Consider the following 16289-nt stretch of genomic DNA (forward strand, 5'->3'; position numbering starts at 1 on the left):
CAGACTCCCTCAGGCTTTGGTCTGTTCTGATTTGAGTGCTGTCCTTGAAGACAATAGCTTTCTCTTAGGAAGAAACTAGACCATTTTTTTTTTCTTTCTTAAAAATCTAAAGGGAATTTTGAGAAAGCTAACCCAAATTCTCCAAATAAAATATGACAACTGCCTTTCTCTGTCTATGTGGCCAGTGTTACTCCCAAGTATTCTCTAAAATAGATTGTTTATTATTGTCTGGAGACACTTTTCTGTCTCAAGAACTTCATTTACTGAGAGAAATGGAGACAATTCATGCCAGATGAAGTTGAGATGCCATCAGAAAGAAAGGGGAAAAAAAATAAAAGGAAAAAAAAGCTTATATTCAAGTAAGTACTTGCTGACTATAAGATGCACTACATCTGGAGACGTTGACTCTTCTGTTAAATCTGCAAGACTTCAGCCCATCTATCTCAGAGAGAATCAGGAATGGGAACAGTTATAAATAGTACAGATCCTTTACATTTTCCAGTAATCTATTTATTTATTTTTTTTTTGTGGGTGATTTTAATGCCTTCTCAGTGACTACTGATCAACATCAATGAGTCAAACAGTCTCAGATAGTCAGGGAAAATAACTTTAGTTTTTGATTTTTTTGCAGCCTGGAACTGATTTTATTTATTTATTTATTTGTTTGTTTGTTTATTTATTTTGATGCACGCTGTGTCCCCTATAAATCGTATGGATTAGGGCCTTCTTCTTTGGGGATTTTATTCATTCCTTTCTTGTTTTAAGGTACCTGCATTTGTAGTTTTTAATATTGCAGCAAAGCTGCTGCTGACTTCTTTCCACCAGATGGCACCACAGACTGTAATCCATATCCACCATCTATATGTGTATGTGTATATATATTATTTGTATAAATATATGTGCACATGAACATAATAATAGGTATGTATTTACTGGTATGAAGTGCTAGACAGCTACAAACTTTACCAACATCACTCATCTCTTTTCCTACCACAGAAGAAGAAAAACCATCCAATTGACACCTTGTATGGAGACCACACCAGAAACAGTGCCTTCACATATGACACATTCATGGTACCAGCAGTCAGTACTACTTAAAATACACATGATTAAAGAGATGGTGCATATTATGAACTCTTACTTTGTAGTACAATTTATGGTAACCACTTTTTTTTTTTTTTTTTTTTTTTTTTCATTTTTTCTAAACTTCAATACCAGCTACATGTTCCTTCTTAAGTACAGTTCTATCATTGAAAGATTATTCCTTGGAATTCAGTTTTGAAATCTTTTCAGCCCAACCATTCCACATTACATTAAGGGCTGCCTACCTAATGCTTTAATAGGAAATGGAAAGGGATGTCTTTTCTATCCTAATTGGTTGCTTTCCTTGTCTAAATTTGCCTCTTTGATAGTTTGATCAGATGCCTTCACTGAGAGAAAAGTGTAGAGATCTGAAAGACAGTTAGAAATGAATACTGGTATGTATGATATGCAGAAAAATTATTTTAAAAGAAGCTGCCAAATAGCATTTATAAAATGTAGATTACATTGTGGGCTATATGTTTTTAAAAAACACTTGACAAATATGAATGTTATTTGGTATCACTTTTTTTTCCCCACCTTAATTACTTCTCAGTTTCATTCTCATTGTTTCATTTGTATACTCTAGAAACAAAACCTCCCCCTGATCTGAAAAGTCTTTAGTGGGATTGGTCAACTGACTGCTTAATGTCTGAGGTCTTGTGTGCATAGACAATCAAAATCGTATTAATATTTTTAAGGACAACACTCTTTGTTAATGTTAGATCCTTGCTGGAAAGGTGCTCTCTCATGCTGCACTATAGACTGAAGTCATATGGCTATCCTATTGCAAACAGTTTATCAGATCTATAAAATTTTTGTTTGTGATTCATATCCAGGTTATTTTAACTTCTTATGTTTTCATATTTTCTATTGTTATTCACTCCATGCTTTTAAGAGATATTTTAGCTTGTGTTATTATCACTCCTTTGGGGAATTCCTGTAAGCTATCACAACAATAAGAGGTGCAACACAAATGATACAGTGCTAGGTAGTGTATATGAGAAATAAAAATAGTATTTGTTGCCATTTATTTATTTATTTATTTGTTATCTTTCAGTTTCTAGCTGTTCCTTCCCTCCTTCCCGATTAGGTGTCACAATGGTGAAACTGCCCTCTCCTAACCCTACTCTTTTAAAGCATTATCTTCTCACCCTTTTCAAAATGGGTAGACACCTGCTGCCCTCTAGTTCCTGCTCAAGACATCTTATCTGTCTTAGCGTGAAACCTAAGCAGTCTTGAGTGTATCAAAAACAAGCACTGGGAGCCACCAGGAATAAAAATGGCTTGCTGCTTTACGATGGCTGTGGACTCCAGGAACCTGCAGCAAAGCAAGGAATAGTGATGGGCTTACTGTGCAACTCATGATGCCATGAAGCCGAGTGACTCCATTTGGGCACCCTCAATGGTAATTGAGTGAGACAGAGAAGCATAATTCCTAGGATCACTAAACCTGGAAAAAGTCTTTGTACAGTAGGAAAGTGGCTAAGCACACAGAAGACTGCAGATTTGGCTCATAGCAAAGCAGTATCCTGCAGAATGAGTTCTGGATGCTAGACCCTGAGCTCAGCCTGGAGCTCAACATAGCAGTTGTTAGCTCCGGGCTTAGCCTGCCTCAAATGATGGGCATACTGTATAAGTTGCAGCGTGTGTGGAAGACAATAAATCATGCTGTTTGGGAATACTGCAATAATCAATGACCAGGAATGATAGATAGTTGTCCAGGGAGGTGTGTGCAAATAGATCTTAGCTTGGTACAAGGGATGGATTGAGATGCTTCCTAATTATTTTCTTCAGTCATTAATGTCATTTCTTAAAAGCATACTGTAAAGTACATTTTAATGTCTCATCCTTTAATTCTCTCCTGTTTCGCCTTCTTCACTCCCTGTAAATGCAGTGGCTTGTAGGCTTGATGGTACTTAATTTGTACATTTTTACTTAATTTGATGAGCTGTAAGTGCTCTTTTAGCCTACTGTGAGCATTCAATAATCCAAAGTGGCTGTGAAGTATATAAGTCCTGTTTCAGCTTTATAGTGCCTGATTAGAACAGAAATAATGTATTATGAAATCCTACTCAAATGCCCTTATTGGATCACGGCTATCCATCACAACTCAGAGTTAAAAACTGTCATGTCTTGCTGGTCTATTTTTTTCCTTCTCTATTACTCCACATTAACAAGGCTGAAGAAGTTAACAACAGCAGCAACCTCATAGTTCTCTGGATATTTTCTAATAACATGCGATTTTTACATTCGAGCTTAGCAATGGTCCTCCTCATCTCTTTTCCTGTGTCTGGTCAGTTCAGATCTCTGTCTTGAACTAACTTTTGAGAAGGAATCATCAGTTTTCCCATCTGAAAAAAATGGAAATCAGAGTCTTTTCTCACATCTGCTTGAAAAAATAATAGGTGATGTTTGCAAAATATTTTGGATCTTCAGGAACTTGTTTTTAGGGAAGAAAAAAAAATAACACCTTTACCTTTGATTATTTTTTTAAGGGTACAATACAGATTATTTTCTAGATTTGTCTGGATGACCTGTAAGTGACTATACTTTTTCTACCCTCTCTCCCCATTCTCTTCCCCAGATGCAGATGAAGCATGTGTAGAGGTGTAACTGCCCAGATGTGCCACTGACAAAAAGATACATACCTGCAAAATGCTGAGCAGAGCATGACAATACCATTCCACATACTATATTTCAGAAAGGATTTCTCTGTGCATTACCTGCAAGCACGTTTCCTAGATGAGGACTCCTGACTCCTCCTTCTTCCCCCCTCAATGTTTTCCCTTTTCTCTTTTCACATGGCTCTTTAATATCAGGATGCTCTAACCTACTTTTATTAAGAGGTTAAATGAAGCCAGAATGCTCCAGAACAGTGCTGTGTCTCATCGACCTCCCCTCCAGGCTGTGCTCTGTAATTTCTCCCGCTGTGCTGAATTGATGCTCCTCTCCGCGTGTGAAATAAGCAGTCGCTTCCTGAGAGGAGACGTGCTGCCTTCTGAAGTGCCCGTTCAGCGCAGCAGAGGACAAACTGTCTGGCAACAGGGGTGTGATTCAAGGGCTGTGATATGCATAAAAAGAACAAAAGAAGGGAGGTGCAAGCGAGAGAGGCTGGAAAGCAGACTGAGGAGAGAAACAGAAGAAACAGGGGAGAGGCTTAGTTTAGAGAATAAAGGCTAGAAAGCTATGAATATTATTTTTCGTATGGTGGTGGAGCACCTAAAACACAGCAGGTCCTTTCAGACAGATAAAACACGCCAAGCAGACTTGCTCATGCCAGCACTCTCTTGTGAAAATAGGCCCCTGAAAGCACTGCTACTTTGCACTTGTGCATATCTTTTGTTTGTTTGTATTTTTTTTTTTTTGTGAAGAATGTTTCCACAGAAATTCCTGTGCCACCAGGGACTGACTGGCTGGCACACAGCCAGTTAGCATGAGGGTTGTCACAATGTACTGCATCGCCCTTTTTGGCCAGAGGGGACCATAACTCTTTTTCACCTTGGTTTCAGTAGCCTTGGCCTTTCATAACACCAACACCATCACCCTCTCCCCTAGCGGAGGTGAGGTTGGCTGGACGGCAGCAGCTCCAGTCCTTGCTGCTTGGGGGCTCCTCTGTCTTGGCCCACTGACCTCCAAGGTAAATGGAGATGCTTTGCTGAAAGACAATCACCTTCAAGAAGAGCATTGCTTTAAAAAAGGAGATTTTATAAACAAATTTGATTTGCAGTATGTCAAATTTTCAAGCACTAAATTACCTCCCAAGATTGAGCAGTTATTCAGGAAAAACGGGACAAAGAGACTTTTATGTCTGTATCCATTGGACTGCAGTTTGTTACCCTTCATGTTTTTGGATTTTGGAGCAGGGCTTTTTTTCATTTAGGACTGAAAAAAAGAGAGAGAATAGTCTCGTGTTTTCCTCTTTCCTATGTGCCTTTGGAAACTGACAGAGCAGCACCATGTGCACTTAGCATGACGCCAACCCTGCCCTTTCCAGAAGCTTCCAGCTGATCCCAGCCGCAGCCTCCACTTCTCTCTTTCAAGGCATGCTTGCCACTACATGGTAGGTGGCAGACAAACATGCCAGGAAGCCAAGCAGCATGCTGACTGTACCCCCTCAGCTGTGTGGAGAAATGCGCGGCCATCTTCTGCCACCAGGGCAGCCTCTGGTGGCCTCTATCTCTCACCAGGAGAAGGTAATCACCGGGGCTAGATCGAATTTCACACAGGTTTGGGGGATTAGTTCATACAGAAAGAAAAGCGAGTTGGCTCCAGCTGAATGCTGTTTCCAGAGGTCTAATTAGAAGTGCATGCAGATGATGAGGAGAGCTGCTAGGCACGCAAGGTTATTTAGGTTTTCCTTTACATAGGAGGCCCAGGTTGTGTGGTGCTCCATCCCAGGGTTGTTGTTCATGCCCAAGGAGTGCAGTAAGGTGGCTTGGAAAAGAAACTGTGAGTAGCAGCTGCCTTTTTTTTTTTTTTTTTTTGGGGTGGGGTTTAATATATGAGCCAGTTCATTTGGCAGGCTGGAATTAGGTTGTATTTCTTCAAATGTAGTTCATTATTGTAGTCAGCAGTTTCTTTAGTATCTTTGATTTGTGGTTTCGTGGTTGCTGTTACTGCAACTTTAGTGGTGATTTCAGGCTCTGTGTGTGCCCTTTACTTTGTTACAAAACTTCTACTTCTTGCTATTTTTGTTTTAAATTTTGTCATTGCTGAGCCCTTGTGTTGCAAAGCAGAATCGTACTCTAACACAGCCTGTAGACATACAGAGTTGATTGTGTGTGACACTTTCCCTTTGTGTCTCCAGAGCTGTAGGGTAGTTCTGCTGTTCTTCTGTGTCTTTTCGCATTGCTCCTGAGCTCTGGAGCCTCTCTGAAAGGAGCCAAGAGGTGTGTGAATTTCAGTTTGAGCTAAAATCGGTGACAAAATGAGCTAGAGACATGTGGGAAATCACTGCCTGTCACCTTGTGAGTAGGCTGCACTGTGAATGCTAATACCTGTAAGCAAGTCAGCCTGGTAACTAGGTAGTTTCTATTAATCTGTGTTACAATTCTGGATCCCTCTGTGCAAAGCCATGAAACTTAGGACAGAAAGGACATGTTCTGTTTCTGTCATTAACCGTTTGTGGGGCTCCCTGTCATGTTTATATGCCTTTCTGTGACTTATAGTACCAATTTATTAGCTGGTTGTGTTTGTTGGTCTCCCCAGAAGGTATGGTATAAGGTACTTCCAATAAAGAGCACTTGGAATTTACATTCTTATGAAGAGCTTTCTTAGCTGTCCTCCAAGCCAGCAGATCTATGCTATTTGTGTTGTGTATTGGTGCGACTGCAGCCCTGTTTTTTGCATGCAGCTGTTCACGCCATATAAACATTTGCTAGACATGCAAGATTCAGAGCTTGGGCACAGCCCCTTTGAAAATGTATCCTACTGTGCTTTCCTTGAATGCTTCAAGACTCTTTCGTTGTTGTTTCCTAAATGATATGATGCTGCTCGGCCATTTGAAGTGGCAAAGTGCTTTCAAGCACAAAATATGATGTTGATTTTTCTTTTGTTTTAACTAAATTCTTTGAGAAGAGAAACAGGAAGGAGGCAGCTTTGTGAGGTGAGTAAATGATAGCTAGCCCAGTTGTGGGCATGAGGAAATAAGCCTGTATGCACAAACACATGCAGGGTAATAGTCTACTTCAACAGTAGGTTCCCTTGCTAATTTGGAAAGCCATTCCAGCTCTGGCTTGATTCCATTTCAACATCAAGCTGTGAATAAGGAGGGCTTTTAAGTTGTCATTTTGTTAAAGCCAGCTTTTAAAACACAAGAAGAAGAGACATCAATTGCCAAAGCAAACAAAACTATGGAAATAAAAATCTTCTCCTTGATATGTAATTCAATGGTGACAGCCAATGTTACGAGGTTTTATTTGTTTTATATGTGTTTGTTATTGTAGTTTTGGGGGAGGGTTTAATGACTAGAAAGCTTGCTTTGACAGGTGAATTTGTTAAAGATGAGTATGCAGCAGGTGATTTGATTTTGGATAAAGTCAAAAGGGATGTAGTAGGTTAACTGTAAAAAGTAGTATTACTGTATTAGTATTTATATTTTTCAATACCTCAGGGAACTGCTTTTGGGGCTAGAATAACATGTTATTTTGTCTCCCCTGTGTTATTTTCTCTAATCTGGAAATGAAATCCTACAAAAGCAGTGTATTTCAACCCAAGTATGACCCCCAATGCATTACAAAAGTCTGGCAGAAAAGGCCACCCTACTCCTACATCAAAAACTTAAAATGCAATGAAGGAAACTTCTGAATTGTAACTGATCATCTAGATTTTTATATATTTTTTTTTAACTTTTACAAATGCAATTTAGAGGCTAGTTTTCTCAGAACTAACTGATAATATAACAGTGTGTCTCCATGAATTATTCTGTAACTGTGTAGGGCAAGGCTGGTTTCATAACAACAGAAGCTGTAGTTTGTCGTGGTTTAACCCGGCTGGCAGCTAAACACCACGCAGCCGTTCGCTCACCCTCCCCCCTCCCTCTCTGGGACGGGGGAGAGAAATGGAAAGTGAAGCCCGTGAGTTGAGATAAAGACAGTTTAATAAGACAGGAAAATAATAATAATAATAATAATAATGATGATACAATGGTGATAATACGAAAGTAATAATAGTATGTACAAACAAGTGATGCACAATGCAATTGCTCACCACCCGCTGACCGATGCCCAGCCTAACCCCGAGCAGTCCGGCCCCCTCCCCCCGGCTAGCCACCCCTATATATTGTTTAGCATGACGTCAGATGGTATGGAATACCCCTTTGGCTAGTTTGGGTCACCTGTCCTGGGTCTGTCCCCTCCCAGCTCTTACTGCACCCCCCAGCCTGCCCGTTGGCAGGACAGAGCAAAGGCTGAGATGTCCTTGGCTTAGTATAAGCACTGCTCTGCAACAATTAAAGCATCGGGGTGTTATCAGCACTCTTCTCATTCTAAGCCAAAACACAGCATTCCACCAGCTACTAGGAAGAAAATTAATTCTGTGCTAACTGAAACCAGGACATCTATCCACCCCTTATTCCATACCATTTATGTCATGCTCAGGTTACACTCTTTTCCATACATTCTAATTAGTCACCTATAGTAATCATGGTAGTGATAATATACAGTATAATATACTATTTAACATGGTGCAATTCAGTTCATGGGCTATTCTCACCCAGTATTAAATCTCCTTGAGGTACACACCGGACCTCTCCGTTCTTTTGCATTACCCACCAAGTATATCCAGGTCCCTGAGCGAAAACAATTCCACGAATAGGTTTGCCTTTTCCTGAGGCAGGAGTAGCCCAGACTGTTTTACCCAGCATATTTTTTACATGCACTACAGGAACTTTATCCCCATCTACAGTACGTAACAGGTTTGATTGGGCAGGTCCAGCTCGGTTGGTAGATCCCCTAGTATTGACTAACCAGGTGGCCTTTGCCAAATGCGTATCCCAGTTTTTGAACGTCCCAGCGCCCATTGCTTTCAAGGTAGTCTTTAACAGGCCATTGTATCGTTCAACTTTCCCGGAGGCTGGTGCATGATAGGGGATGTGATACACCCATTCAATACCATGTTCTTTGGCCCAAGTGTCTATAAGGTTGTTTCGGAAGTGAGTCCCATTGTCTGATTCTATTCTTTCTGGGGTGCCATGTCGCCATAGGACTTGCTTTTCAAGGCCCAGGATGGTGTTCCGGGCGGTAGCATGAGGCACAGGATATGTTTCCAGCCATCCGGTGGTTGCTTCCACCATTGTAAGTACGTGGCGCTTGCCATTGCGAGTTTGAGGGAGTGTGATGTAATCAATCTGCCAGGCCTCTCCATATTTATATTTCAGCCATCGTCCTCCATACCAAAGAGGCTTTGACCGTTTGGCTTGCTTGATTGCAGCACATGTTTCACAGTCATGAATAACCTGTGCTATAGCGTCCATGGTCAAGTCCACCCCTCGATCACGAGCCCATCTGTATGTTGCATCTCTACCTTGATGGCCTGAGGTGTCATGGGCCCATCGGGCTATAAATAATTCACCTTTATGCTGCCAATCCAGGTCCACCTGAGCTACTTCAATCTTAGCAGCCTGATCCACCTGCTGGTTGTTTTGATGTTCTTCAGTAGCCCGATTCTTGGGCACATGAGCATCTACGCGGCGTACTTTCACAGCCAGGTTCTCTACCCGAGCAGCAATATCTTGCCACAATGCAGCAGCCCAGATAGGTTTGCCCCTACGCTGCCAGTTGTTTTGCTTCCATTGCTGTAACCATCCCCACAGGGCATTTGCTACCATCCATGAATCGGTGTAGAGATAGAGAACTGGCCATTTTTCTCGTTCAGCAATGTCTAAAGCCAGCTGAATGGCTTTCACTTCTGCAAACTGACTCGATTCACCTTCTCCCTCAGCAGCTTCTGCAACTCGTCGCGTAGGACTCCATACAGCAGCCTTCCATCTCCGATGCTTCCCCACAATACGACAGGACCCATCAGTGAACAGGGCATATTTCTTTTCATTCTCTGGCAACTGGTTGTACAGTGGGGCTTCTTCAGCACGACCCACCTCCTCCTCTGATGATATCCCAAAGTATTTGCCTTCTGGCCAGTCCATGATCACTTCCAATATTCCTGGGCGACTGGGGTTTCCTATTCGAGCCCGCTGAGTAATCAGTGCAACCCACTTGCTCCATGTAGCATCAGTTGCATGATGCGTAGAGGGGACCCTTCCCTTGAACATCCAGCCTAGTACCGGTAATCGGGGTGCTAGGAGGAGCTGCGCTTCAGTACCGACCACCTCCGAAGCAGATCGAACTCCTTCATATGCTGCCAATATCTCCTTTTCAGTTGGAGTATAGCGGGCCTCAGATCCTCTGTATCCCCGACTCCAAAACCCCAGAGGCCGACCTCGAGTTTCCCCAGGTTCTTTCTGCCAGAGGCTCCAGGTGGGGCCGTTCTCCCCGGCTGCAGTGTAGAGCACATTCTTTACATCTGGTCCTGTTCGAACTGGCCCAAGGGCTACTGCATGGACTATTTCCTGCTTGATTTGTTCAAAGGCTTGTCGTTGTTCAGGGCCCCATTCAAACTCATTCTTCTTACGAGTTACTTGGTAGAGTGGGTTTACAATCAGACTGTAATTTGGGATGTGCATTCTCCAAAACCCCACAACACCTAGGAAAGTCTGTGTTTCTTTTTTGTTAGTTGGTGGAGACATAGCTGTTATTTTGTTGATCACATCCATTGGGATTTGACGACGTCCATCTTGCCATTTTATTCCTAAAAACTGGATCTCCCGTGCAGGTCCTTTGACTTTATTTTGTTTTATGGCAAAACCGGCTTTCAGAAGGATTTGGACTATTTTCTTCCCTTTCTCGAAAACTTCCTCTGCTGTGTCACCCCACACAATAATGTCATCGATGTACTGCAGGTGTTCAGGAGCTTCCCCCTGCTCTAGTGCAGACTGGATCAGCCCATGGCAAATGGTAGGGCTGTGTTTCCACCCCTGGGGCAGCCTATTCCAGGTATATTGGACTCCCCTCCAAGTGAAGGCAAATTGTGGCCTGCACTCTGCTGCTAGAGGGATGGAGAAAAATGCATTAGCGATATCAATTGTGGCGTACCACTTGGCTGCCTTCGATTCAAGTTCATACTGAAGTTCCAGCATGTCCGGCACTGCAGCACTCAGTGGTGGCGTGACTTCGTTCAGGCCGCGATAGTCCACTGTTAGTCTCCACTCGCCATTAGACTTTCGCACTGGCCATATGGGACTATTGAAAGGTGAATGAGTCTTGCTGATCACTCCTTGGCTCTCCAATTGACGAATTAGCTTATGGATGGGAATCAGGGAGTCTCGGTTGGTGCGATATTGCCGCCGGTGCACAGTTGTGGTAGCAATTGGCACTTGCTGTTCTTCGACCCTCAGCAACCCCACAACAGAGGGGTCCTCTGAGAGACCAGGCAAGGTAGATAATTGTTTAATGCCCTCTGTCTCTAAGGCAGCAATACCAAAAGCCCACCGGAACCCTTTTGGGTCCTTGCAGTATCCTCTTCTAAGATAGTCTATGCCAAGGATACATGGAGCATCCGGACCAGTCACAATGCGGTGCTTTTCCCACTCATTCCCAGTCAGACTCACTTCAGCCTCCAATACAGTCAACTGCTGAGATCCCCCTGTCACTCCACAAATATAGATGGGCTCTGGTCCTTTATAGCTCGATGGCATTATAGTACATTGTGCACCGGTGTCTACTAAAGCCTTATACTTCTGTGCGCGTGATGTGCCAGGCCATCGAATCCACACAGTCCAATAAACTCGATTGTCCCTTTCCTCCCCCTGGCTGGAGGCAGGGCCCCCCTAATCCTGGTCAGAATCTTCCTCGTTTCTGTGTTTGAAGGACTGTCTGCTGGAAGTTGGAGCAGCAAACTTTTCGGAGAATCCCTTTTTCCTGATTGTTTTCTTTTGCAACTCACGTACCCGTGCCTCTAGGGTCGCGGTAGATTTTCCATCCCACTTTCTCATGTCCTCTCCATGGTCTCGTAAGTAAAACCACAGGGTGGCACGGGGTGAGTACCCACCATATCGTCTTCCTTGTGTGGGTGAACGCCTACCCCTGACAGCTGAGACACTGCTTTGTACAGGTGCGAAGGAGAATAATCTCTCTTCAAGTTGGTGAACCTTTTCAGAAAGTTTCTCCCAAGTGTTCTCCTTTGGTCGGTGGGCACTGGTTGGTTCAGGTGGGGAGGACAATAGATTCTCTTCAAGTTGGTGAACCTTTTCAGAAAGTTTCTCCACAGCTGAGACGCAGGCCTGTAAGGAAGAGGAGAGACTTTCTTCGTACTGCCGGAGTTGTTTAGCCGCTTCACCCACTGTGGGTTCCTCATCCTCTTTCCAGGCCATTATTGCCAATGAGCTGGCATATGATGATGGTGCACTCCGTACAAACTTCCGCCACATGGGTCGTGTACACTTGACTTCATCTGGATCTGTGGATGTTTGTTTGAGGTCTGGATCCTCATAAATCACTTCCCGTACGGCTAATTCCCTCAGGTACTGGATTCCCTTCTCCATAGTGGTCCACTTGCCTGGTAGACATAAAATATCTTCCTTGAAGGGATACCTTTCCCTCACAGCTGAGAGGAGACGCCTCCAGAGGCTGGTGGGTCGTGCTCCATCTGCAATTGCTTTGTCAATGCCGGCGTCTCGAGCAAGGGATCCCAGCCGCTTGGCTTCCCTGCCGTCTAATTCCACACAATTGGCTCCAGAGTCCCAGCACCGGAGCAGCCAGGTGACAAGCTGCTCACCTATACAGCGACCAAAATCTTTTCGCACATCTCGTAGCTCGCGCTCGTTTAGGCTTCGGGTAGTTACTGTTGCTCTTTCGGCATCCTCATCTTCCTCCTCCTGAATCCTTGACGGCCCAGCGTCGTCATCATCTTCGTCATCTCTATACTTAGTTTTGGCAGAAGCCTTACCTGGATTGGCAGAAGACTCTCTGCGTTCTAAACGACTTGAATTTCTATACCATATTTTCACCTTCTCTACAGGGGCAGCTTGCACTGCTACTGCTCGTTTCTCTGACTTTGTTACAGGGTCTGCCACAGGGGTTGGAATGCCCTCTGCAGGGTCAACTTGCACTGCTACAGCTCGTTTCTCTGACACGGCCACAGGAGCTGGAGCGGCTACAGGAGCTGGAGCAGTTGCAGGAACCGGAGCTGTAGCGGCTACAGGAGCTGGAGTTGGAGCTGGAGCAGTTGCAGGAGCTGGGACTGGAGCAGCAGTAGGAGCTGGAGCTGGAGCGGCTTCAGGAGCTGGAGCTGGAGCGACTTCAGGAGCTGGGACTGGAGCAGTTGCAGGAACTGGGACTGGAGTAGCGGCCGGAGCTGGAACTGGAGCGACTGCAGGAACTGGGACTGGAGCAGCTGCAGGAGCTGGAGCTGGAGCGGCTTCAGGAGCTGGAGCTGGAGCAGCTTCAGGAGCTGGGACTGGAGCAGTTGCAGGAACTGGGACTGGAGTAGCGGCCGGAGCTGGAACTGGAGCGACTGCAGGAACTGGGACTGGGGCGGCTTCAGGAGCTGGGACTGGGGCGGCTTCAGGAACTGGGACTGGAGCGGCTGCAGGAGCTGGGACTGGAGCATCTGCAGAAGCTGGGACTGGAGCGGCTGCAGAGTCCACCGTAGGGGTCACAGTGGCCGTTGGATCTGTCACGGGACTTGGAGTGGCCGCAGGGTCTGTCACTAAGTTGATAGCAGTATCCATGGCAGCTCGATAGGCGTAAGCCAGGCCCCAGCATGTTACAATGATTTGTGTTACTTTGGAACTTCCCGAATCGCGACACCTTTTATTCAAGCATTCTGCCAGTTTTTGAGGATTTTGCACTTGTTCAGGGGTGAATTTCCAAAACACTGGGGGTGCCAACTGGTCTAGATGCCTGCCCATATCCTCCCATACTCCCTGCCACCCACAACTATACTGCCTCCGGGCAGATCTCCGGATGAGCTTCCTAAGTAGTTGTTTAACTTTAAGCAGAACCTGAAGTGCATTCAGGAGGCAGAACAACAGGACTATGCTGGTCTGAGTATCCCAAGGATATTCAATATCTTGGAGAGCTATTGTAATAAACTCGGAGGATAAGAGGGTGGTGAAGGAGGAAGGGAGAGTGATCAAGGAGGGTACAGGGGTGGTGAAGGAGAAAGGGAGAGTGATCAAGTAAGAAAAATTATCTTCCCCTTTCCCCTCCACAGATTGACTCCCTAATGAAAAAAGGCAACAGATACAATTGCTAATAGTTTCCAAAATACAGTTTCCAAAGTATAGAATCGAAGATGTTACTGAGTACAAATACCAGGTTAGAGTCATGGCCAGATATTTCATCATCTCATAAGCCACTGATACAACACACAGTACCATAATGGTCTGAAACCAGGGCCCGGAGAGGATAAACAACATGACAGAGAGCACATACGGAAAATAACGTGCTATAATACTCAATTTGGAAAACAGGCGCAGCACAGTTGAGATTAAAGCAATCAGCATTATGACAAGTGACTATTAAGCAGGTCTAATACTTATACCAATTTTAGTTTAACACACTCTGGTCAGATCTGCCGTTATCTCAACCTTTCGTGCCCCACGTTGGGCGCCAAAAAGACTGTCGTGGTTTAACCCGGCTGGCAGCTAAACACCACGCAGCCGTTCGCTCACCCTCCCCCCTCCCTCTCTGGGACGGGGGAGAGAAATGGAAAGTGAAGCCCGTGAGTTGAGATAAAGACAGTTTAATAAGACAGGAAAATAATAATAATAATAATAATAATGATGATACAATGGTGATAATACGAAAGTAATAATAGTATGTACAAACAAGTGATGCACAATGCAATTGCTCACCACCCGCTGACCGATGCCCAGCCTAACCCCGAGCAGTCCGGCCCCCTCCCCCCGGCTAGCCACCCCTATATATTGTTTAGCATGACGTCAGATGGTATGGAATACCCCTTTGGCTAGTTTGGGTCACCTGTCCTGGGTCTGTCCCCTCCCAGCTCTTACTGCACCCCCCAGCCTGCCCGTTGGCAGGACAGAGCAAAGGCTGAGATGTCCTTGGCTTAGTATAAGCACTGCTCTGCAACAATTAAAGCATCGGGGTGTTATCAGCACTCTTCTCATTCTAAGCCAAAACACAGCATTCCACCAGCTACTAGGAAGAAAATTAATTCTGTGCTAACTGAAACCAGGACATAGTTCTAACTCATAGAAGTCACATCGATTTCATTAGCAGTAGTGGAAGTAGCCAAATAATCAGTTGAGAATATGGCCTGTAGTTAACTGAATTAGTATTTGCATGATTGTACTTTAGTATTTCTTAATGGATGAACTGACAACTAAATACACACACACATATATATATATATACACACATGTAGTAGTAGCATGGCGTATATGTATATACCATTAATTTATTTCTTCCTTTCTTTCTTCAGACAGACTAGTGTTTTCTTATTTGCTTTCCTGCTTGTAGGCTTTTTAATGCTTCAACTGGACTTCCATTGAAAATAAGGGTTCAGGACTGTCCTTATCTTTCTCAGTGAAGTGAGAGGGGGATGTCCACCCATGTCTGAAGATAAATAATTCTCCATGGTTACTTCATATACACGTTATTTCACAGTGTCAACATATTCAATAAGATATGGTTCCTAGAAATAAAACACAAGGTAAAATATGGTTGGTATGTCTTCTGAGACGAAATTATGATACTGCCTTTGAATCCCAAGGATCCTGCAGTATTTTTATAGGACTGTCAATTTAATATAGAATCAATTTCTATGCAAAACAAATAGCACATATTTGCCTGCCTATTTTAGAGCTATAAAGGAAGAGGAGCATATTAAGATTTATCCTCTTTACTCATACCTAGAACACTTCCCACTAAAATTAATTTTCAGCCATCCTCTTTTCCTTATGGGTGCAACCATACAAGTCTGTGTGGCATCATACTAGATATCTCATTTTCACAGACCAATGTGAAATAATAAACGTAAGCTCTCTGCCCATCCATTTATCGTAGCATGCATTTCTGGTTACTGTATGGGAGAAGATGGAAAGGGGATGTTAGGCATGTACGTGATTGTGAAAAACATTTGTTTTGGTGTTATTGTTGTTTTTATGGGAGTCTTTCACACAGAAATAAAAAACAAAGCCGTAAGGATGAAGTTGTCTTTTGTAACTCCAAAAAACAATAATGAGAATAATCACAGAATTTCTAGGTTGGAAGAGACCTCAAGATCATCGAGTCCAACCTCTGACCTGAGTTAATGTAGCCTGAGTTCTTATGGCTATAGATCCTGCATCCTCTTCATTTCCCTACGTTCTCTGTTGCAGTGCTTGCATGCCTTCCCATTTTCCCAGTTACACTTTTACTATTTCCTTGTAAAATCACTCCAATCTCTCTGCTTGAGCCCTTCAGCTCTGGAAGACCATCATACTATGGCTGAATCAGAGTTACATGTGGCCTCACTGTCCACCTGGTAGATGGGTACCAAAAGGCAAGCCTATCTATACTAACTAGTCATTCAGTGGGACAAAAGCCATACTGTGGTATCTGCCTGTCTGGTCTTAGCTGTACCCTGTGAAACAGAAATACCTTGTTTCCTTAAAAAAAAAAAAAAAAAAAAAAAAAAAAAAAAAA

This window comes from Aythya marila (genome assembly GCF_965140915.1).
Source record: "Aythya marila genome assembly, chromosome: 2".
Classification (NCBI taxonomy): Eukaryota; Metazoa; Chordata; class Aves; order Anseriformes; family Anatidae; genus Aythya; species Aythya marila.